The 24788-nt window shown below is 40.9% G+C and overlaps 1 pseudogene; it reads left to right on the top strand.

The window, feature by feature from the left end:
* The first annotated feature begins 21198 nt into the window (after positions 1 to 21198).
* LOC101714204 (myb/SANT-like DNA-binding domain-containing protein 7 pseudogene) lies at positions 21199 to 22289 on the top strand (annotated as a pseudogene).
* The last annotated feature ends 2499 nt before the right edge of the window (positions 22290 to 24788 follow it).

Raw genomic sequence — 24788 nt, 5'->3', positions numbered from 1 at the left:
TTTGATTTTTTTCATTTAGAATTCTAATGAGATGAGGAAAGGACAAAGAAAGCACGGTATCTATGCACAGTGGAGTACTGCTCAGCTGTGAAAAGGATAAGCTTGAGTCATTTGTAGGAAAATGGATGCACCTTGAAACTATAATGCTAAGTGAAGTAAATCAGACACAAAAAGATTAAATAGAACATGGTTTCTCTTAAATGAAAAACCCAAAGTATAAATAAATTAGAGACAAAAGAAACTTGATGAGAAACAGGAAGGTAGACTGTAGAGATGGGAAGGGGATCTGGGGATGGAGGGAGCACAGGGAGGGTGAGGAGGGGAAGGTGAAATTAAAGGTCCAAGATGCAGTTTGCACTTGGTGCCCCGCAATGAATGTACTTATTATGCACCACAAGCATATGCTCATAAAAGTAAGGGAGCACAAAATTCACTCTGCTGAGGTGAATAGGAGGATTGGCTCCATCTCACACGCGTGGCTGCGCCAAGACTGGTGCTTGCAGTAGCTGTCAGAGTTCATGGAAAGTGCTGTCTGTGATGAGTCACTTGTTATACATCTCAGAAATGGCCAAGGACACACAAAGGGAGTAAAACCCACTGAGTCCCTTCCTTCTGCATGGCCAAGGGTAGGAATGAAGAAGGACCCCAGTGAGGAGCAAGGGAGGGGGCCGAAGAAACCCCAGTCACCAGGAAGATCTCTGTATGAAGCCACACTTTTGCCTTTTCCTCTGTAAAGAATCCTCCCTTAGCAATCTTTCTAAATACAAACACAGCTCGCTGGAGATTTAACCCCCTGGTTCCTCCACCTGCCTCACAAGCACAAGATCCCCAGTTCAATCCCTGGTACCAAAAAAATAAAACAAAACAAATGGACACACAGCCTCATCAGCAGACCCTGTGGCAGGGCTGCACTGCAAATTCACCACTGTGCCCACAGATGCTTACTTCGTGAGGTTGGGTGCTCCATGCTGTGCTCTTCCAGATGGATGCCAGGAAATGCAACTGTAGACATGAGCAATGCTCACGGAACACACAACACCAGTGTCCCCCTTGACCAGTACACTGCCTGAATCCTACAGATTTGGTCACTGTGGGGGACACAGGCTGACATCATTAAAGCCTGGGCCAGATGCTTGATCTCTTTTGAAAGAAATGAGACAATAAGTTGGGTCAGGGGAACTCTTGGACTCATAGCTGCCCACAACTGAAAATTGAACCATGACTGCCACGTGTGCAGAGGAGACATTACAGAAGGTAACAGGTGGAAGGGGGTGAGTAGGTGAGTCCTGAATCATCCAACTAAGAACACGTAGTGAGAAACATGTTTAAACACAAAGGGAAGATGAGGATAGGAAAACAGATGGGGGCCTCCACAGAGGTGGGTCCAGACAGTGGGGAGCTGCGGGCTCCAGGGAATGTTGAGGGGGTGCCCTTGGGGCTGCGTCTCATGCTGGCAATGCTGTGGGCCTCCGAGGTAGGCCTGGAGCTGGCTTCTGTGCTGGTGCTGGGTCCCGGGCTGCCCCCACTGGGACCCCTAGCCTGGGCTGCAACACGGGGCTGCCCTGCGCTTGGATCCCAGCCTGCGGGCTGTGATGCTGGTGGGCCAGTGCTGGGCACACTGCAACCAGGGCCAGAGCCAGGTGCCATTGCATAGTGGGCATTGTTCTGCCTGCCACATCTGCATCCTGTGTGGGGACCCTCACTCTCGCCTACCGGCCCACTGTGTGGGCTCCCACAATTTTCTAGCTCTTCTTGTGCCTGCTGCCCACCTCTGTGCTGTGGGCCCATGCACTCCACACTGCTGCTTCCTCTGCCACCTGCCCATGCTCTTCACAGGCTGAGGCCTCTGCTCAGCTTGCCCTGGTCTTTGTGAGGGACAAGTGTGGTGGGGTACGGTTGTGCAGGACGGGGCAGCCATTTCATGGGATGGGTGCTGCTGCTGGGTGCCAGCACTCCTACGTCCTGGGCACTGACCACAGGGCACCCTAGGGCCTCGCTGGGCCCTCCTCTAGCTCTGGTCCTGCCTGGCCTTCTCTTTGCCTGGGGATGGAATCACTTTCCAGACCACAGCTGATGAGGGACTCCAGGAGGGGCCAGAACTAAACAGGGTGGAGGAGCTAGAGGAGGGGCTGTTAGCAGGTTTCTACCCCACCTCCAGGCACGCACAGAAGGAAGGCACGGTTGGCCCTTAAGGCCTGCAGTGGGCAGCCTCCAGCTCTTTCTCGCCTTTCTTGCCCCTGCCCAGCCTGGCCTCAGGCCTTGCGACTGTGCCTCTCTTGTCAGAGACTAAAGAGGAGGGTTTTTCAAGGGCTACTCAGCTGTCCCTCTGCCAGGCTTATAACACGACCATCAGGTCCTTGGCCTCCCTCTGTCCTTGCTGGGTTTTTGATCCTCTCTTTTTTGTCCTGGGTACTGTTTTTGGATCCTCTGTTAGCCCCAGAAAGCACAGAATGTGTGAAGGGCCAGGGTCGTGCCTCCTCTGGCCCTGGGGGTAGAGGGATGCAGATCCAGGCAGTGAGAATCCAGGCATGCTTTGCAGTACCATTCTTTATGACTGGAGGAATTTCTGCAACATTCTAAGAGCTTCTATGTTTGGAACCTCTCTTAGCTAATCTAGTACACTGGGCTGCAGTTATGCTTCTTATTTGGTGAGTGAAAAACATAAAGCTGGAGGAGTGGGTGTGCTCAGATCATGGAGTAGTGAACCTTTGTTTACTTTGTGCTTTCCCCTCACTGTGCACAGCTGAGGGAAGGGAGCAGGAAAAGAACAGGGACTGCAACCAGCGGGGGCCTCTTTAGAGCTGCATGCCCCACCTTTCATGTAAATATAGCAAACAAGGTCAGCAGGCTTCAAAGCAGTTTATCTCTGCTCTTAGGGCCTGACTAGAATGTTCTCAGAGGCAGGGGCTGAGAGACAAGCAGAGCCACACTCTGGAGAGGCTCAAGAATTCCACCAGAAGGGCAGGCAGGTGAGGCTGGAGCCAGCATGGGGACAGATGGGAAGTATACAAGGAGCTGCTGCTGCACCTCCATGAAGCCCTTACCCAGCCGAGCAGTGACCACTCTGGGATGAGAAGGAGTCATTGGCAGAGAAACTGGACAAGAGAAGCTCTGGGTCATGGGGGGACTGGAGAAGGTGGGGATGAGGATTCAGAACAAAACAGAGGTGAAAGGGAAGTCCACAGATAATACTAGGGTCCTGTAAAACAACAGACTGGCCCCACCCAGAAGGCTCAGGGGAAGCCATCCTCTGATGGGTGCTGCCTATGCAACAGAGGTGACCGTTCCCTCCAGTCGGCATGCACTATTGCTGTGTTCTAAAAAGACCTCAGGAACTTGGTGTGCCTGCACTGTGTGCCTTGCATAAGCACCAGCAGACCCACCCTCTGCTTCCTTCCTGCATCATCCCTCGCCCTCCAGAATATCTTATTCTCATTTTTTTATTTAATGTGAAGAGATGCAAGGGAATATTTATACCCCCCCCCGCCACACACACAGCTTCCAGAACTGCTTGAAGAAACTACCAATCCCTTCAAATCCCTCCCTGTGGGTAACACATGGTCCTGTCTTAACCATTCCCTTACTTTGCTTTATAGTTTTATTACATATTTGTATGGGTTTTGCATTGAAATGGAATCACAGAGTTTATTCTTCTATGACTTTTTTTATAGTTAAAGTTTTGTTTCTGAGATGTATACAAAGTATTGCATATAGCTATGGGGAGTTCCTTTTCCGTGCTGCATAGTGATCTACTGGATAGACTACATTTAATTTTTCTATAGTACCTTGTTCTACTGTTCATTTTATCTACCCTTGTGTCCTTTGAGAATCACTAAGAGACCTTATTCCTGATGCCAATGTGTGGACAGAGTGTCAGAGCTAGAAGATATGGAAGATGCAGGTGACCATATTCTCAGATATACCTTTAAAAAATGTAAAATGGATCCAACAGCTGCTAAATGATGAAAAGAAGACTAATTTAAGATTAACTGGAACCAGTGAAAAATCAGAAGACAGTATGAATGACATAAAAACTGTTTATGGAAAATAATAGCAGAAAACTTTCTAAGTATAAGGAAAGAATTTAACATACAGACAACAAAGGCATATACTGTAGAATCCCAAATAGCAACAATCAGAAAAGAACTTCTCCACAACATACCATAGTCAAAATCCCAGAAGTCCAAAATAAGGATAGAATCTTAAAAGTTGCTACAAAAAAAGTAGCAGATCACATATAAGGTAAAAACATTAGAATTATAGCAGACTTCTCAACACAAACTTAAATGCCAAGAGAACTTAAAGTGTTTCAAGCCATAAAGAAATAAAACTTCCAAACCAGATTGATATATCCTGAGCAAAACTATCTTTAAAACTTGATGGAGAAATAAGTTCTTTCCATGACAAAGAGCACCTTCAGAAATTCATGACCACCAACCAGCACACCAAAAAATTCTCAAGGATACCCTAGAAAGAGAAAGTGAAGCCAACAATGCCAAAGCCTAATGGAATGAATACACCAAGCAGAGTGAGCCTTTAAGCAGAAGGAGGGAAAAAAGGAATCAGCAACAAGAAAATAATGCATTGACAGGAATAAGTCACTGCCTTTCAGTCTTAACTCTCAATGTAAAAAGGTGTCAGTTCCCCAATCAAAAGACACAGATTGGCAAACTGGATCAAGACCAAAACCCAAGAGTATGCTGTACTCCAGAAACACATTTAACCCAAGAAAATTCATAGACAAAAAAAAAAATCAAAGGATGGAAAACAATATTTTATGTATGGGGGCCAAAAAATGAGCAAGAATAGGGTGGCATGTCTACAGACAAGGTGGACTACAAACCAAACTGATCAGAAGAGACAAAGAAGGTCACTACATACTGCTTAAGAAGACAAGTCAACTGGGCCAGGGATGTAGCTCAGTGACACCCTGCCTTCCTGGCAAGCACAAGGTCCTGAGTTTAATTCCCAGTACCAGGGAAAAAAAGAAAAAGAAAACAGTTCAACAGAAAGAGAGAACAATTATAACTATATATACACTGAATACCAGCATCCCCAACTTCATAAAACAGACACTCTGGACATAAAAGAGCAGATAAATATAAACACAATTATATTGGGAGACCTCACTATTCCACTATCACAAATATACAGATCAACTAGAACAAAACATTTTTAAAACTCACAGTTCAGTATGGACATGGTGGTGCATACCTATACTCTCAGCACTCAGGAAGCTGAGGTAGTTGCCATGAGTTCCAGGCCAGCCTGAACTATACAGTGAGTTCAAGGCCAGCCTCCACTACATAGTGAGACCCTGTCTCAAAAAGAAAAAATTAACACTAGGCATAATGGTGCACCCCTATAATCCTAGCACTTGGAAGGCTAAGGCAGGAGGATCTTGATGAGTTTGAGACCAGGCTGGGCTACATAGCTCAAGACCAGCCGACACTAAAAAGTGAAACCCTGTCTCAAAAAAAAAAAAAATCAGGTTGCAAGTCAGGCGGAACATGCTGAATCAGCCCCCTGCAGACAGGCAGCCACCTGGTTCCACACTACAAAGACGCAGAGGACACTGGACCACCAGACCACGGTACTGAGTCCCACCACTCCTGGCCCAGAAGTAGGGGCTTCTGAGCTGCCATGCCACTGCTCCTGGTCAAGAGGAAGGGGCTTCCCGACCATCATCCCTCCTGCTGCTCCCAGCCCAGAGGAAAGGGCTTTGGGCCACCTTCTGTCCTGCCACTCCTGGCCCAGATGAAGGGGCTCCCCGGCCATCATCCCTCCTGCTGCTCCCAGCCCAGAGGAAAGGGCTTTGGGCCACCTTCTGTCCTGCCACTCCTGGCCCAGATGAAGGGGCTTCTGGGCCACCATCCCTACCGCTGCTCCCGGCCCCTGTCCCACCTCTCCTGGCTCAGAGGAGGTAATCCGTGCAGATGTCAACAGCTGCCCCCCCCAGTCGAAATGAGAAAACACGTAAATAAGTCTCAAAACCAGACTTCCAGATCATCTACAGCAACCCCAAAGGGAAATGAGATGGAACACTCTGATACTCAACCACCTGGACCCACTGAACTGGCAACAAAAGGGGTTCTGGAAAAAATGAAATCAGAAATAATTTCTCAGATAACAGGAGAAATTGTGCTCCTAGTGCAAGACATGATTAATAAATCTAGAGAGGTGCTCAGGAACATGATGGAATCCCAACATAGGAAACAAATGGAATCCATAAAACAGATGCAAATAGATTTCCAGGACATGAAAAACTCCACTGAAAGTCTACACAGCAGAATGAGCCAATGTGAGGACAGAATTTCAGATATAGAAGGTAAGATTCCAATTAGTGACCAGGAAAAGAAAAATTGCTTCAAAATTATAAGGGAACATGAGAAATCAATCCACCAGCTGCTAGATGATGCAAAGAAGAATAACATAAGACAGATTGGAGTCAATGAAGAAACAGGAGAGAGTGCAGAAGACATAAAAAAACTCTTCACAGAAATAATGGCAGAAAACTTCCCAAGTAGGGAAAAAGAGCTTGACATACAGATAAGTGAGGCATATAGGACTCCAAATAGCCTTGATCAAAAAAAATCTACACATAGGCATAGAATTGTTAAGATTCCAGAAACTCAACAGAAGAACAAAGTTCTACAAGCAGTTAGAGAAAAGAAACAAATCACATACAAAGGAAAGCCCATCAGAATCACAGCAGACTTCTCAACACAAACCATCAAGGCAAGAAGAGCTTGGAGTGACATATTCCAAACCCTAAAAGAAAACAGCCTCCAACCCAGATTGATGTACCCTGCAAAACTATCTTTCAAAATGGATGGAGAAATAAGATACTTTCATGACAAAGAGCACCTTAGGAACTTCGTGAATACCAAACCAGCACTCCAAAGAATTTTACACAATATCCTGGGAACAGACATTGAGGATCACAACCCCAGGAAGCAAAGCAGAATGAACCCATCTGGGACAACAAGAAATTAAATGTAAAGGGGGAGAACACACCAAAAAGAAAAAGTCATGGCAATGACAAGTCAATACGTTTCAGTTATAACCATCAATGTTAATGGTCTCAATTCACCAATCAGAAGAAATAGACTGGCAGAATGGGTCAGGAAGCAAAATCCAACAATATGCTGCATACAAGAAACACACTTAATTCAAAAGGAAACTCATAGACTGAAAGTTAAAGGGTGGAAAACAATACTGCATGCAACAGGAACCCCCCAAAAAAGCAGGAGTAGCTATCCTCTTGGCAGATCAACTAGATTTCATACCAACACTGATTAAGAGAGACGAAGAAGGACACTACATCCTTGTACAGGGAAGAATCCAAGAAGAAGAGATGACAATCATAAATATCTATGCACCAAACACTAGTGCACCCAACTATATAAAACAAATACTAACAGACATGAAAAGTCATATATGCACTAATACAATTGTAGAGGGGGACCTCAACACCCCACTGTCACAAATAGATAGATCAACTAGACTAAAACTAAGTAATGAAATACTAGAACTCAATTGAATTCTTGAACAAATGAACTTAAGAGATGTTTACAGAGTGTTCCACCCCACAAAATCAGAATACACATTCTTCTCAGCTGCACATGGGTCATTCTCCAAAATAGACCACATACTCACACATAGAAAATGTTTAAGTAAGTGAAAAGGAATTGAAGTTATCCCCTGTATATTATCAGACCATAGTGCGATGAAATTGGAGATCCATAGCAAAAGAAACTGGAAAAATTGCATAAACACGTGAAAATTGAACAACACACTTCTGAATAACCAATGGGTCACACAGGAAATTAAAGAAGAAATCAGACAGTTCCTTAAATTAAATGACAATGACAATACAACATATCGGAATCTATGGGACACAATGAAAGCAGTCTTACGAGGGAAATTCATAGCAGTGAATACACATATTAGGAAAACAGAACGAGCCCAATTAAACAACCTGATGCTGAATCTCAAGCTTCTAGAGAAAGAAGAGCAGGACAACCCCAGAGCTCATACAAGGGAGGAAATTATAAAGATCAGAGCAGAAATCAATGCAATGGAGACTAAGAGAATGATACAAAAAAACAATGAAGCCAAGTTGGTTCTTTGAAAGAATCAACAAAATTGACAAATCCTTAGCCAACCTTATCAGTACAAGGAAAGAAAAGGCCCAAATCCATGCAAGTAGGAATGAAAAGGGTGAAATTACAACAGACCCAGCAGAAATCCAGAGGATCATCAATACCTACTTCCAGAACCTATACGCCAATAAGATGGACAACACAGAAGAAATGGACAGATTCCTAGATACATATGAATTACCAAAGTTGAACGAAGAAGACCTAAAAATTCTGAACAACCCAATATCAACCAATGAAATTGAAAATGGAATTAAAAACTTATCAACTAAGAAAAGCTCGGGCCCTGATGGCTTCACTGCTGAATTCTACAAGACATTTAGAGAGGAACTGCTGCCACTACTGTTTAAACTCTTCAATGAAATTGAAAGGGAAGCAATACTCCCAAATTCATTCCTGGAAGCAAGCATCACCTTGATCCCCAAAGCAGAAAAAGACCCAACCGAAAAGGAGAACTATAGGCCAATCTCACTAATGAACATAGATGCAAAAATCCCTAATAAGATAATGGCAAAGAGAATGCAGAAGATCGTCAAGAAGATCATACACCCTGATCAAGTGGGATTCATCCCAGGGATGCAGGGATGGTTCAGTATATGAAAATCAATCAATGTAATACACTATATCAATAGAGCCAAGGACAAAAACCATATGATTATCTCCATAGACACAGAAAAAGCATTTGAAAAAATCCAGCATGCATTTATGATTAAAAACCCTACAAAAAATGGGAATAGATGGTCTCTACCTCAAACTGATAGAAGCCACCTATGAAAAACCAACAGCCAATATCATACTAAATGGTCAAAAACTGAAATCCTTCACACTATAATCAGGAGCAAGACAAGGATATCCACTATCACCACTCTTGTTCAATATAGTTCTGGAAACATTAGCCATGGCAATTAGACAAAAGAAAGAAATAAAAGGAATAAAGACAGGAAATGAAGAAGTCAAATTGTCATTATTTGCAGATGACATGATACTGTATATAGAAGACCCTAAGAACTCCACCAAAAGTCTTCTAGACTTAATAACCAAATTCAGTCAAGTAGCTGGTTACAAGGTCAACACACAAAAATCAATAGCTTTCCTCTACACCAATGACAGACCCACTGAGAGAGAAATAGGGCAAATAATTCCTTTCACAATAGCATCCAAAAAACTGAAATACCTAGGAATCAACCTAACAAAAGAAATCAAAGGCCTCTTCTCTGAAAACTATGGCACTCTGAAAAGAGAGATTGGAGATGATATCAGAAAATGGACAGACCTCCCCTGCTCCTGGGTAGGAAGGATTCATATAGTGAAAATGGCCATACTTCCAAAACTGCTACACAGTTTCAGTGCAATTCCAATTGAGATCCCAGCAGCATACTTCATGGACCTTGAGCAAACAATCCAAAAATTCATTTGGAACAAGAAGAGACCCAGAATAGCAAAAGCAATTCTAGGTAACAGAGACATGGCAGGGGGTATCACAATTCCCAACCTGCAACTATACTACAAAGCTACTGTGATAAAAACAGCAGGGTACTGGCAAAGAAACAGACCTGAGGGGAAAAAAAAAAAAGAAACAGACCTGAGGACCAATGGAACAGATTAGAAGATGCAGAAACAACGCCAGACACACTCAGCCATCTCATCTTCGACAAAGGAGCCAAACACCCTCACTGGAGGAAAGATAGCCTCTTTAAGAAATGGTGCTGGAAAAATTGGGCTTCAACTTGCCAAACATTAAAACTAGACCTATATCTCTCACCATGCACTAAGCTAAAATCAAAATGGATTAAAGATCTAAATATTAAAATAGAAACTCTGAACCAGTTGGAACAGAGGTTAGGTAGAACTCTTGAAGACATCGGTGTAGGAAAAGATTTTATGAACAAAACCTCAGTTGCCCATGAACTAGCGAAAACAATCAACAAGTGAGATCTCTTCTTATTAAAAAGCTTATGCACAGGAAGAGAAACCACCAGCAGTGTGAAGAGACAACCCACAATGTGGGAAAAAATTTTCACCTGCTCTTCCTCAGAAAAAGGTCTACTATCTTGAATCTATAAAGAATTTAAAAAGATCATACCTCCCAAATTTAAAGACCCAATCTGAAAATGGGCATCTGAAATGAACAGACATTTCTCAGACAAAGAAGTAGAAACAGCAAATAAATACATGAAAAAATGTTCAACATCACTGGTCATTCGAGAGATGCAAATGAAAACAACACTGAGATTCCACCTCACTCCAGAAAGAATGGCTGCTATCATGAAATCAACCAATAAGAAATGCTGGCAGGGCTGTGGGGAAAGAGGAACCCTGCTCCACTGCTGGTGGGAGTGTAGACTGGTGCAACCACTGTGGAAATCAGTATGGAGATACCTCAAAGAACTAGGACTGGAAGTCCCATTTGACCCCGCTATTCCTCTGCTGGGGATCTTCCCCAAAGAATTAAAAGAATCATACCACAGTGATATATGTGCACCCATGTTCATAGCAGCACAGTTTGTGATAGCTAAAATTTGGAAACAGCCCAAATGCCCATCAACTGGAGACTGGATAAAGAAAATGTGGTTTTTTAATAAAATGGAGTACTACTTAGCCATAAAAATGAGGAATTAGAGACATTTATAGCTAAGTGGATGCACATTGAGGCAATACTCTTAAGTGAAATAAGGAGGACACACATGTATAAATACTGAATAGTTTCTCTGGTGTGAGAAACTGAAAGTGTAAATAAGGACTAAAATGTATAATAGCTAATGTGAAATAGGAAGAAAAGGGGCAAAGGGGAAGGAAGTGGGAGGGCTAGGGGAAAGGATAGAAGGGAATGGAATTAATATGAGAAAATGGAAAAATAGGAACAAAATCTTTGTAAATAGGGAGGGCTGGAGGGGTTGAAGGGAGGGCTGGGCAAGGGTCAAAAATAAGAACCAAGAGAGATTATGTAAAGGTGCAAATTTCCAATGATGAATGTCATTATATTGTATACCTAAAATGTATCAATGATTAGAATGAATAATCGATAATGCAAAATAGGGAAAAAAGGTCCAAAGGGATAGGGGTAGTGGGAGGGGCAGGGGAAAGGAAAGAAGGGAAAGGAAAAATGATGAGAAATGGAAAAAATGGAAATAAAGTCTTTGTAAATAGGGAAGGGTGGAGGGGGTGAAGGGAGGGCTAGGAATGGGGAAAAAATAAGAACCAAGATGCATCATGTAAAGGTACAATTCCCAGTGAGAAATGTAATTGTGTTGTATACCTAAAATGTACCAATAAAAGAATTTAACAAAAAAAAATCAAAGCTGGGCTGGGGATTTAGCTCACTGGTACCTTGCCTGCCTGGCAGGCACAAGGTCCTGAGTGTGATTCCCAGCACAAAAAAAAAAAAATCAAAGTTGAACCATACCATCATACAAGTGGACTTAATAGAAATATATGGAATGTTCTACCCAACAAAAACAGAATATACATTCTCAGTAGCACATGGAATTTTCTAAAAAATTGACCACATATTAGCCCATAAAGCATGCTTAAATAAATGAATAGAATTATATATATATATATATATATATAAATTACCAAAACTGAACCAAAAAGATCTTAAAACCCTGAATAATTCAATAACAAGCAATGAAATTGAAGCAGTAATAAACTTACCAGCTAAGAAAAGTCCAGAACCTAATGGATTTACCTATCCCTGAATTCTACAAGAACTTCAGGGAAGATCCAACACCAATATTCTTCAATCTCTTTGATGAAATTAAAAGGGAAGGAGTATGCCCAAAGTCATTCTTGGAAACTATCATTATCATGTTTCTAAAACCAAACAAAGACCCATTAAAAAAACACTACCACAGGCCAATCTATGTCATGAACATAGACACATAAATCTTCAACAAGATACAGCAAACAGAATGCAAAGAATCATTGTTGCATGCCTGTGATCCCAGCACACAGGAGGCTAAACCAGAAAGATTGTCATGACTTCATGGCCAGCCTGGGCACCATAGTAAGTTCAAGGGAAGCCTGGACTTCATGGAAAGACCCTGTCACAAAAAAATGCAACAAATCATCATAAAGATCACATCAGTAGGCTTCATACCAGGGATGCAAGGATGGTTCAACATACACATATTAATAAACTTAAAACATCACATAAACAGAAACAAGGACAAAAATCACATGCTCATCTCATTAGATACAGAAAAAGCCTTTGAAAAAATCCAATAACCATTCACAATATAAACCCTGAAGGTATAAAAAGACCTTATTTCAACCTGCTAGAAGTCATTTATGATAAATCAACTGCTAACATCATATTGTATGGGTAAAGAATGAAAGCATTCTCTCTAAAATCTGGAATAAGACAAGGATACCCCATCCCACTCCAGTTCAATATAGTACTCAAAACATTAGCCAGAACAATCAGAGAAGAGAAAGAAATAAAAGGGATACATATGGAAAAGGAAAAAAAAATCAAATTATCATTATTCACAGGTGACATGATCCTTTACATAGAAAACCCAAAAAATTCCACCAAAAGACACCTAGAACTATTAAGCAAATTTAGAGAGCTAGCAGGATATAAATAAACACCAAAATCAGTAGCATTCCTGTACAACAATAAGGAAGTCACTGAGAAAAAAATTAGGAAAACAATACCATACATCAAGAAAAATTAAATACCTAAGAATTAGCCTGTGGTGGATCCCTGGGCCCCAATCTCACAAACAGCAGCCAAGATCAGCCTGAACTTATGTGGAACTGAAAGCAGCAGAATTGGCATCCCACCTTATTCTTACTGAAGGCCTGCTGGGAGTATCAAGCACCCTGTCCTAATCCCAGTTTAGGCTTTCTGGGATCATCCAGCATGGATCTGGGCTCTGTCTGCCTCCTTTGTCTACCAGTGACAGCAGACATACACCGTGAATTGCACACTACCATTAAAATTTAGACACCAGAAGATAACCATAGGCTTGAAATTACAGACAAATTTCTTTTTCTCTCTCTCTCTCTTCTTGTTTTCTTTCCTTTATTCTTATTTCTTTTTATTTTTTCATGAGTGTGAACATTGTTTTTAGGGTTTTTAAAAATTTGTTTAGTTCTGTTGTTTTTTCCTTCTTTATTTCTCTCTTGTCTTCTTCACCAGTTTCCAAAAGCTTCAATAATCTTCCTTTGTCCTTCAGCCTTGCTTTTAAACCCTTTCTCTTCTTTTATTGCTCTATTTTTTTCCTCTTATCCCTTTTAAATTTTTCCCCTGTGGGTAAAATCACTCTATTGAGGGGATATTTACTGTATATAATTTTCTGATTTATTTTAGTTTTGTTAGAAATATCATATCTAAGGTTATAGGTGGCAAGTAAACAGTTACCACAGTTTATCATTTTCTAGTCTATGCTTGATGCAATTGTTATCACTGATTGTACCACTTTAGCCAAGATGACATAGTTGTGATCAGCTGTTCTTCCTTGAATGCCAATGCTGAGATTGTCTGAGAGTCATAAACAATACCATAGCCCAGTTCCAAAGAAGAAGTTTCTTGAACAAATAGGTAGCAACTTCTCAGGCCTAAGAAATTGAAGAGGCAGGATCTTAGGAGAGACTCAAAGCCAAAAGACAGCTAAACCCAGAAGACTTCTCTAAAAAGTAGTCATTTCCTAAGGTGGACTCAGTACTAGTAATAAAGCTACCTACATAAGCAATTTACAAATATCAATGAAGAAAACAAATTTTAAAAAATAGAAAATGAAAAGACATGGAAGCAAGATGCAACCTCAAACCTCCAGCTTGCCCAAGGTAAATCCAGGGGCCATTGAGGTGGGAGAAATCAAAAGCCACCCAGCCGAACTTTCTAAAATGGTAGCAGTGGAAGTGAAAAAGCAGATGAATGAGGCTCTAAAAAAAATCAGAAATAATTACACAGATAACTAAAGAAATGTTGTCCATAATAAAGGACATGGTTAGTCAATCATGAGTAGATACAGATAAAAAAAACAGAGGAGCTTAGGAAATTGAAGGAAACCATGACCATTCAACAAAGGAAAAAACTTGATTGCATGAAACCAATTCAAACAGACATCTGGGAGATTAAAAATTTTATTGAAAGTATTCAGAGCAGAATCAACCAGTGTGAGGACAGAATATTAGACCTAGAAGACAGGTTTGCAATTAGCAATCACCAAATGAAAGACTTCTTCAAATAGAAAGGGAACATGAAAACTCAATCCAATAGCTGCAAGATGAGGAAAATAATGATAACATAAGATTAATCAGAATCAGTGAAACATCAGATGATAGTACAAAGAACATTAAAAAAACCTGTTCACAGAAATAATGGCAGAAAACTTCCCAAGCATAGAAAAAGAATTTGACAAGGGCCGGGGATTTAGTTCAGTGGTTCTGGCTCCTGCCTCACAAGCGCAAGGTCCCGAGTTCAATCCCTGATACCAAAAAACAAAACAAACCAAAAAAAAACCCTCAAGAATTTGACATATAGATAAGTGAGGCATACAGAACTTCAATTAGCAATGATCAAAAATATACCTATTTACACAAGCCATATAATAGCCAAGATTCCAGAAATTCAACACAAGAGCAGAGTGTTAAAAGCTGGTAGAGGGGCCAGGGATGTAGCTCAGTGGCACCGCACCTGCTTTGCAAGCACAAGGTCCTGAGTTCGGTCCCCAGTACAAAAAAAAAAAAGCTGGTAGAGAAAAGAAAATCACCTATCAGGGAAAGCCTATCAGTATCACAGCAGACTTCCCAAACCAGCACTCCAAAATGTTCTGAAGGACATTCTAGAAAGAGACAATGAAGCTGTGTGCATGGTGGTGCATATCTGTAATCCCAGCACTCGGGAGGCTGAGGCAGAAGGATTGCCATGAGTTTGAGGCCAGCCTGGGCTACATATGAGATCAAGGTCAGCTTGAACTACACAGTGAGATCCTGTCTTAAAAAAAAAAAAAAAAAAGAGGGAAGAAGAGAGAGACAACAAAGACTAAAACTCTATGAACTCCAACAGAATGAATCCACCAGGCAAGGCAAGCCATTAAACAGAGGGGAGAGAAAGGGAACCAACAACACGAAGATAATATGACAAGGACAAGTCAATACATATGAGTTACAACCATCTATGTTAATAGTCTCAATTCACCAGTCAAAAGAAACAGACTGGCAGAATGGATCAAGAAACAAGATTCAATAATATACTGCAAAAAGAAACACATTTAACTCAAAAAGAAATTCATAGACTGAAAGTCAAATAATGGAAAACAATATGCCATGAGACAAGAACCTGGAAAAAACCAGGGGTAGCTATTCTATTTGCAGACAAAGTAGATTTCAACCTGACTGATCAAAAGAGACAAAGAAGGTCACTATATACTTGTTAAGGAACAATCTAAGAGGAAGAGATGACAATCCTAAATATATATGCACCAAATACCAGCACATCCAACTACATAAAACAAACATTAAAGGACATGGAAAATCAAATAAGCACTGATACAATTGTAATGGGGTCCTCAATACCCCACTGTCACAAACAGACAGATCAATTAGACAAAAAAATCAACTAAGAAATATCAGAACAAAACCAAACTTTTAAACAAATAGACTTAGTAGATGTCTAGAGTGTTCAGCTGCACATGGGGCTTTCTCCAAAATAGACTGCATACTAGCTCATAGAACATGCTTAAGTAAACGCAAAGTAATGGAAATTATCACATGTATATCATCATATCATAGTACAATAAATTGTAAATCAATGGCAAAAGAAACCACAAAAACTACATATATATGTGGAAATTAAATAACACCTTTCTGAACAAACAATGGGTCAAGATGAAATTAAAGAAGAAATTAGACAGTTTCTAAAATTAAATGATAATACCAATAAAACATACCAGAACATAGGGGATGCAGTGAAAGCAGATCTGTGAGGGAAATTTATAGGGGTAAATTGCCACATCAGAGAAACAGCACTATCTCAAATAACCTAACATTGTACCACAACCTTGTAGAAAAAGGAGAGCAAGTTAAACCCAAAGCACATACAAAGGAAGAAATTATAAATATCAGAGCAGAAATTGATGCAATTGAGACCAAGAAAATAATGCAAATAATGAATGAATTAAAGTTTATTCTTTTAAAGATTAAATGAAATCGATATACCTTAATCAAAATAAGGGGGGAAAGGGGCCGGGGATTTAGCTCAGTGGTGTGCAAGCGCAAGGACCTGAATTCAATCCCCAGTACCAAAAAAATAAATAAATAAAAATGGGGGGGTGGAGAGACCCAAATCCATGCAATTAGGAACAAAAAGGGTAAAATCACAATGGATCCTACAGAAATCCAGAAGATCGGTAACAGCTACTTCAAGAACCTGTACTCTATTTTTTTTTTTTTTTTTTTTTTTGGTACTGGAGATTGAACTCAGGTCCTTGCACTTGCGCAGCAGGCGGCTAAACCACTGAGCTAAATCCCTGGCCCTGTACTCTATTTTTTTATACCAGGGATCGAACTTGGGGCCTTGTGCTTGCAAACCACTGAGCTAAATCCCTGGCCCTAGACCCTGTACTCTAACAAGATGAAAAATGCAGAAGAAATGGACAGATTCCTTGATATATATGAATTACCAAAGCAGAATCATAAAGACATAAAAATTCTGAATAAACAGTCAATGAAATTGAAGATGTAATTAAAAACCTATCAACAAAGAAAAGCCCAAGTCCTGACAGATTCACTGCTGAATTCTTCAGGAAATGTAGAGAAGATCTAATGACACTATTCCTGAAACTCTTTAATGAAATAGAGAGGGAAGCAATAATACCAAAGTCATTCCTGGAAGCAAGTATTACCCTGATACCAAAACCAAGAAGGATCAAACCAAAAGATGTCCTACATGCCAATCTCCTTAATGAACATAGATGCAAAAATCCTCAATAAGATACTGGCAAATGGAATGCAACAAATCATCAAGAAGATAATAAACCATGACCAAGTAGGATTCATCCCAGAGATGAAGGGATGGTTCAACATACACAAGTCAATAAATGTAATACACCATATGAACAGAGCTAAGGACAAAAAAAACCACATGATCTTTTCAATAGATGCAGAAAAAGCATATACACCCATTCATGATTTCAAAAATCCCTACAGAAAACTGGAATCGAAGGTCTTTATCTCAGTCTGATAAAAGCCATCTATGACAGACCAACAGCTGACATCATACTAAAAGCTTTGGTCAAAAACTAAAAGCTTTCACTTTAAAAACAGGAACAAGATAAGGACATCCAATGTCACCACTCCTATTCAATATAGTTCTGGAAACATTAGCCAGAGAAATTAGACAAGAGAAAGAAATTAAAGAAATAAGGATAGGAAAGGCAAAAGTTAGATTATTGTTATTTGCCAAAAGACTTCTAAATTTAATAATCAAATTCAGTAGCATAGCAGTATTTAAAGTCATCACTCAAAAATCAATACCATACTTGTACAGAAATAAACTCACTGAGAGAGAAATTATGGAAACCACACCTTTCAGAATAGCATCCAAAAAATGAAATACTTAGGAATCAATCAAAGGAAGTAAAAGACCTTTACACTGAAAATGACAGTACTCTGAAATAGGAGATGAAAGAAAATATCAGAAAATGGAAAGATAGCCCTTGTTCTTGGATAGGAAAAACTAATGTAGTGAAAATGGCCATACTTCCAAACCTATTATACAGATTTAATGCAATCCCAATCAAAATACCGATAGCATCCCTCACAGAACTAGAGAAAACAACCCTAAAATTCATTTGGAATCAGAAGAGACCTAGAATAGCAAAAGCAATTCTGGGCAACAAAGGCAAGGCAAGGGGCATCACAATCCCTGACTTGAAATTATACTACAAAGCTACTGTGATAAACAGCATGGTACTGGAAAAAGAGAGAGAGAGAGAGAGAGAGAGAGAGAGAGAGAGAGAGAGAGAGAGAGAGACCTGAGGATCAATGGAACTGACTAGAAGATGCACAAACAACTCTAAACCTAATCTTTGACAAAGGAGCCAAGCACCTTTACTGGAAGAAAGATAGCCTCTTCAATAAATGGTGCTGGGAAAACTGGCTTTCCACATGCCAAAAATTAAACCTAGACCTGTATCTCTCACCATGCACTAAACTAAAATAAAAATGGAGGGCCAGGGATTTAGCTCAGTTATTCTGCCGCCTGCCTCGAAAGCACAAGGTCCTAGGTTTGATCCTGGTACCAGAAAAATAAATAAATAAAATAAAATAAAATAAAAATGGATCAAAGATCTAAATATTAAAACAGAAATACTAGGGCTGAGGATTTAACTCAGTGGTTCCACTGCCTGCCTTGCAAGCACAAGGACCTGAGTTCGATCCCCAGTACCAAAAAAAACCAACAAAACAAACAAACAAACAAACAAAACCAGAAATGCTTAATCTGCTGGAGGATAGAATAGGTACAACTCTTGAAGACATAGGTGTAGGCAAATATTTTGTTCACAACCCCAATCACACAGAAAATATCACAAAGAATCAAATCAACAACTGAGATTATGTCATATTAAAAGCTTTTGCACAGCAAAAGAAACCACCAACAGAGTGAAGAGACAATCCACAGAATGGGGAAAAAATTTTACCAGCTACTTCTCAGATAAAGGACTAATATGTAGAACATATAAAGAACTCAAAAAAAACTCAGACGCCCAAATTTAAAGACCCAATCCAAAAATGAACATCGGGGGCCAGGAATGTAGCTCAGCGGTGCCCCACCTGCCTGGCAAGCACAAGATCCTGAGTTTGATCCCAAGTACCAAAAAAAGAAAAAGAAAAAAAACAGAAGAAAAAAGGGCATCTGAAATGAATAGACATTTCTTAGATGAAGTACAAACAGCAAAAACAGCAAATAAATATATATTTAAAAATATTTCAACATCACTGGTTATTTGAGAAATGCAAATTAAAATAACACTGAGGTTTCATCTCACTCCAGAAAGAATGGCTATGATCAAGAAATCAACCAATAACAAATGCTGGCTGGGCTGTGGGGAAAAAGGAACCCTTCTCCACCACTGGTGGGAGTGCAGACCAGTACAACCACTGTGGAAATCAGTATGGAGATTCCTCAAAAAACTAAAATTAGAGGTTCCATTTGAGTCAACTGTCTCCTTCTTGGCATCTTCCTGAAGAGTTGAAAGTATACCATATCTATATATGCATGCTTATGTTTATTGCAGCACAATTGTAATATCCAGCTCTTGGAAATGGCTCAAATGCCCATCAATGGATAAATGGATTAAAAAAGGTGGTTTTTATATACAATAGAGTACTACTCTGCCACAAAGAAGGATAAGTTTGAGACATTTTTAGGTAAACAGATGCACCTTAAGAACATACTGCGAAGTGAAATAAATCGGACACACAGATTTAAATATCACATTGTTTTTCTTGTGTGAGAAACTAAAAGCATAAATGAGGACTAAAATGGATGATAGATATTGGAAAATAGAAATAAAATGTTCAAATGGAAAGGAGAACAAGGGATGGGGAAGGGAGGTGGAAGGAAGAGAAAAGAAAAAAATAGACTAGAAGGAAAAAATGAAAACAAATCTTTCGTAAATAAGGAGGGGAAGAAAGTTGAAGGGAGGGAAACAGAATGGGGAAAAAAGAATCAAAATATATCATTTACAGGTACAAATTCCTTACGATGAATGTGATCATTATGTATATCAAAAAAGTACAAATAAAATTAATTTTTAAAAAAGAATTAGCCTAACAAAAGAAGTGAGAGGTCTGTACAATAAACATTATAGTACTATGAAAAAGGAGATCAGGGCCGGGGATTTGGCTCCGTGGTTCCGCTGCCTGCCTCACAAGCACAAGGAGCCAAGTTCAATACCCGGCACCAAAAAAAAAAGAAAGAAAGAAAGAAAAAGGAGATCAAAGAGGACATCAGAAGGAAAAATGTCCCCTATTACTAGACAGGCAAAACCAATACCATCAGAATGGCCATACTTCCAAATTGATATATAAATTTAACACAATGCCAGTCAAAATACCAACAGCTTTCCTCACAGAACTGGAGAAAACAATCTTAAAGTTCATATGGAACCAGAAGAGATCCAGAATGGGAAAAGCATCTTGGACAAGAGCAAAACAAGAGGCATTACAGTCCCAGGTGTCAAGGTGTATTACAAAGCTACAGTGATAAAAACAGCATGGTATTGGCAAAAAACCAAAAACATCCTTAATGGAACAGAATAAAGGATGAAGAGACAAGAGCTGGCACATTCTGCCATTTGATCATTGACAAAGGGATCAAAAACATAACTGGGGAAAGACAGCTTCTTTAAAACAAATGGTGCTGGGAAAACTGGCTATCCATATGCAGAACACTGAAGCTAGATCCATGTCTCTCAGCATGTACTAGACTAAAATCAAAATGGATCAAAGATCTAAATGTTAAAACAGAAGCATTGTGAACGCTATTCGCTGGCTGGTCGGGAGGAAGGGGGCTGATTGGCGTCGATGCGGGAGGCAGTGGGCAGGCGGGAACGTGAGGTCTCCACGTTGCCTGAGGAGGCTTTTCGGCGGCGGCTCGTAGCCTTCGGCGCTGGGGAGCTGCTTGTCGCTGCCGCCTCATGGCGGCCATCGGCGTCCACCTGGGCTGCACCTCAGCCTGTGTGGCCGTCTATAAGGACGGCCGGGCTGGTGTTGTTGCAAATGATGCAGGTGATAGAGTTACTCCAGCTGTTGTTGCCTACTCAGACAACAAAGAGGTGGTTGGACTGGCAGCAAAGCAAAGTAGAATAAGAAATATTTCAAATACTGTCATGAAAGTCAATCAGATCCTTGGCAGAAGTCAGAAATGCGGTCCTTGGACCTGACTTTTCAGCAATTGGTCCCGAGAGGGAAGAATCAGCTGGCTCCTGGGAATATGCTAAGAGTACACAGAGGTCCTCTACACCTTCACATTTGCAACTTGCTGCCCAGGCCCTTGCTTCACTAGCCTTCCGAGCCCACTATGGCCACTGCTAATAGCAGTGCAGGCATCCGGTGGTCCAGACAGGAGACAGGAACTTTTCTCTCCATACTAGGCGAGGCAGAGTATATTCAATGCCTCCAGACCGTGCATCACAATGCAGATGTCTATCAGGCTGTATCTAAGCGAATGCACCAGGAAGGCTTCTGCGGCACCGAACATCAGTGCCGCTCCAAGTTTAAAGTTCTGAAGGCATTGTATTTAAAGGCTTATGTTGCTCATGCCACGAGTATGGGTGACCCACCACACTGTCCATTTTATGATACGCTGGATCAGCTTCTTCGAAATCAGATAGTGACTGACCCAGACAACTTAATGGAGGCTGCTGCTTGGGCCAAGCACTACGATCAGAACTTAGTGGCTTCTGGCATACCAGAGGAAGAGAGAACCAGCATTCTGAAGGCGAAAAGGACTCAGGTAGCTGATCATCAGCCTATCTTGAAAACAGTTAAGGAATCAGATGAGGCTTGTCCGCTGAAAATCAGTGACCAGATGTGAGAAACCAGTGACCTCGAGGACTCCTGGGATGAGTCCTCAGGTGCAGGGTGCTCTCAAGGGACCCCAGCTACAGCAGCTTCCACAACCTTTCCAGAGGTGCAGTTGCTCCCTGTCAGAGCAGCCCCATGACCAGACTGGACATGTCGGGTGAGACCAGTCCTTCCACCAGCACCAGCAGAAACCCTCCTGGTGGAGCCTCCACACTGCAGCCTCCAGTCTTCTCTTCCAGTCTTGGTTTTGTCTCTGGTGGGGATAGGCCTGTGGCCGGTGAGCCCCCACCAAGGTAGGCAAGGCGAAGAAGACGGTCAGTGGCCAGGACTATTGCAGCTGAGTTGGCAGAAAACAGGAGATTGGCACAAGAACTTTCAAAGCAGGAGGAAGCAAAACTGGACAGGCTAATTGCTATTGGTGAGGAGGCCAGTGCGCAGCGAGACACTGCCAACGAGCTGCACAGGGACACTGCCATGGCAGTCAGACGCTTGGCGACCGCAGTGGAAGAGGCAGCTGGTGCTTTTCAGCTAGGGCTTGAAAAATTGCTTCAGAGGCTGATTCCAAATACCAAAAGCAAGAATTGATTACAGAAGGATACACTGCCTAAACTGGTAGAAGTCTACTTTCAGCACCTGCCTTCTGGTACCTTCACTTTTTCTGTGTCCTCAGAAGAGTGAGATGAGTCATTAATAGAGTGGTAGCAGTTCACTTGTGAGTTCCTTTTCCCAAGACCCTCCACTGATTGCAAGATCTTCCCAAACTGTGAAGGGTGGCCTAATAGAAAGCAGATGGAGCCGAGTACAAGAGCCAGTTTGTCCTGGCTTTGTCGCTTATATGAGGCAATCTCTTTTACCTCTCCATGACAGTTTCATCTGTAAAATGGGGGACAGATAAGTAACTCCTGCCCTGCCTACCTCACAGGGTTGTTGTGAGGATCAAATGGCTAATAGTTATGAAAGTTTAAAAGCACTATACACATTTAAGTTATTAATGCACGTGACTGTGGCTGAGGCAAGGCTAGGATGAGCACATTAGTTCACAAGACATAGAAGTATGGTTGCATACCGTGACCTCATTGCTTGAATCTTTACTAGTTTAATTTGACTGCCTCATGGAGTTTCGGATCTCAATTTTTCAAATCCATCTGTGACTCATTTGCCTAGTATAGGCACAATATTTTACCTTTATCTCTTTTAGTTTCACTGCCATAGCTCTGACAGGTCTACTACTAAGCACTCATATTAGTCAAATGAGCATTCTCTCCTTCATTTTACTAGTTCTTGTCTCCTGTCAAGAATATAATTAAGAACTGACAGGCAACCACAATTAATAGTATGTTGTGGTTCATATTGATAACCTTTGATATGATGAAATATTGGCTCTTTCATAAGATAGTAAATGTAAGTAAATTCTTTGCATTTTATATTACTTAGGTCCCTTTTTATGCATATGTTATATCTAAATTGTGGTTGCCGTTTGAACATTGTGGAAACAATTTGGATTGTATCATTTTTCCAATATGCTTTTAGTTAATTTCACTTTTTTAAGTGGTTTTGGTTTTGGTCGTTGTTTTGGTCTGGTATGTTAAAGAGGGCAACCCTTAGAAAACTTTCCAAGGTCACTTTTTCTCAGGTGGTATAGACAAAAGTTCATCTAGGGAACAACAAAACATGGAAGAAAAGATGAACTTTGTTTTCCCTTTAGCTTTGAGAACACTGGAGGGTGGTGTAAATGAAGACCACCTGTGATAAACTTTTAAGCACAAACCTTCAGCAGATATATCCTCCACCTCAACACACAAACTTTGGGAGAGATGAAGCAACACTTCCAGTTAACTTAGAAAGAAGCTATTTCTGGCCATCACTAAACTAACTTAAAGCTTTTAGTGGTTTTCTTAGTATTTTCAGAAATCTTTGGGATTTAAGAGGAGTACTTTCCGGAAATACAAACAGTGTTTGGAATTTAAAAGGTTTTCCTGCAGTCAAGACACTGGGGGAAAAACACCAGGTGTGTTGGAAGGGATTATGTTTTATATATCCCAGGCTGGATACTTACCTGAACGCCGGAAATGTATATAGGTGAAGAAGTGTCAGAACCACAGTGGGCCTACCACGAATACCACAGGTCACAAGCAAGCCAGCCAGCAGGGTGAATGCAGGCTGGCCATGTAGTGCAGTGGAGGTGGTGCACTGGAATCTGGTTAGAACTGCTGGACTCTAATCCTAGCACACTTCATTGGGGAAATCACTTGCCCTTTTTGTGCCTCAGTTTCTATCTCTAAAATGACAGATTTGTACCAGATGCTTTTTTCTAGTACCTTTCAATTCTAAAAATATTTTAAATAGCATGATTTAAAAATACAAAATGAAAATGAAATTTCAATTAACGTTTTCAGTCACAGCAGCATATTAGTATATGTTGGAAATTCTGGTAACAATTGTATTTTAAGGGAGCCTTTTACAGTATCAATGTTAATGTACCCATGAACTTTTAAGCACCAGGCCAGACATAAAGATTCCTTGCTTTCAAGAAGTATATGCGAAGGTATTGAAAGACACATATAAATACATCTTAATTGTTTTAGGCCATTATATGGAAGGATTTGGGTCAGTTATAGCTGGAAGTCACTAATAAAGATTGAATAGCTTTTCTGGGAAAACAGGTAAGTACTTTAGCGTTAGACCTGTACAGTGTAAATCTAATGGTAGGAAAGTACATAGGCAAGGATTTATTTAAAATATGAAAAGTGCTGAAGAGCAGAAGTGGGGTTAAAAGTTTGGAGGTACTGTTGTGAAAATCTAATGGATGAAGTGCTACAGTATGGGAATAAAACTTAAAGAGAAAGGGTCCTAATTAAGTAAACAGAAAAATATGCTAAGAATATCAAGGGGAGAAAGATTGAAATAAGAGGGGACCATGTACTGGGAAGTAAGCAGAGTCCCACCTAAGCTCCAAGTCCAGCCCTGCTACCTGGACAGCCTCACACAAGACTTTTCACCAGTGCCGGGCTCAGGTTACCCCTACATGGGACCAAGTCATTGTCCCACCTACCTCGCAGGGGTGTTGTGAGGACCCACGAGCAG

The sequence above is a fragment of the Heterocephalus glaber genome, unplaced genomic scaffold (genome assembly GCF_053883595.1).
Source record: "Heterocephalus glaber isolate CG9 unplaced genomic scaffold, H.glaber_assembly_v1.0 deba00001733, whole genome shotgun sequence".
NCBI lineage: Eukaryota > Metazoa > Chordata > Mammalia > Rodentia > Bathyergidae > Heterocephalus > Heterocephalus glaber.
Note: the sequence above shows the minus strand (reverse complement) of the source record. Positions and strands in the feature narration are given on the sequence as shown.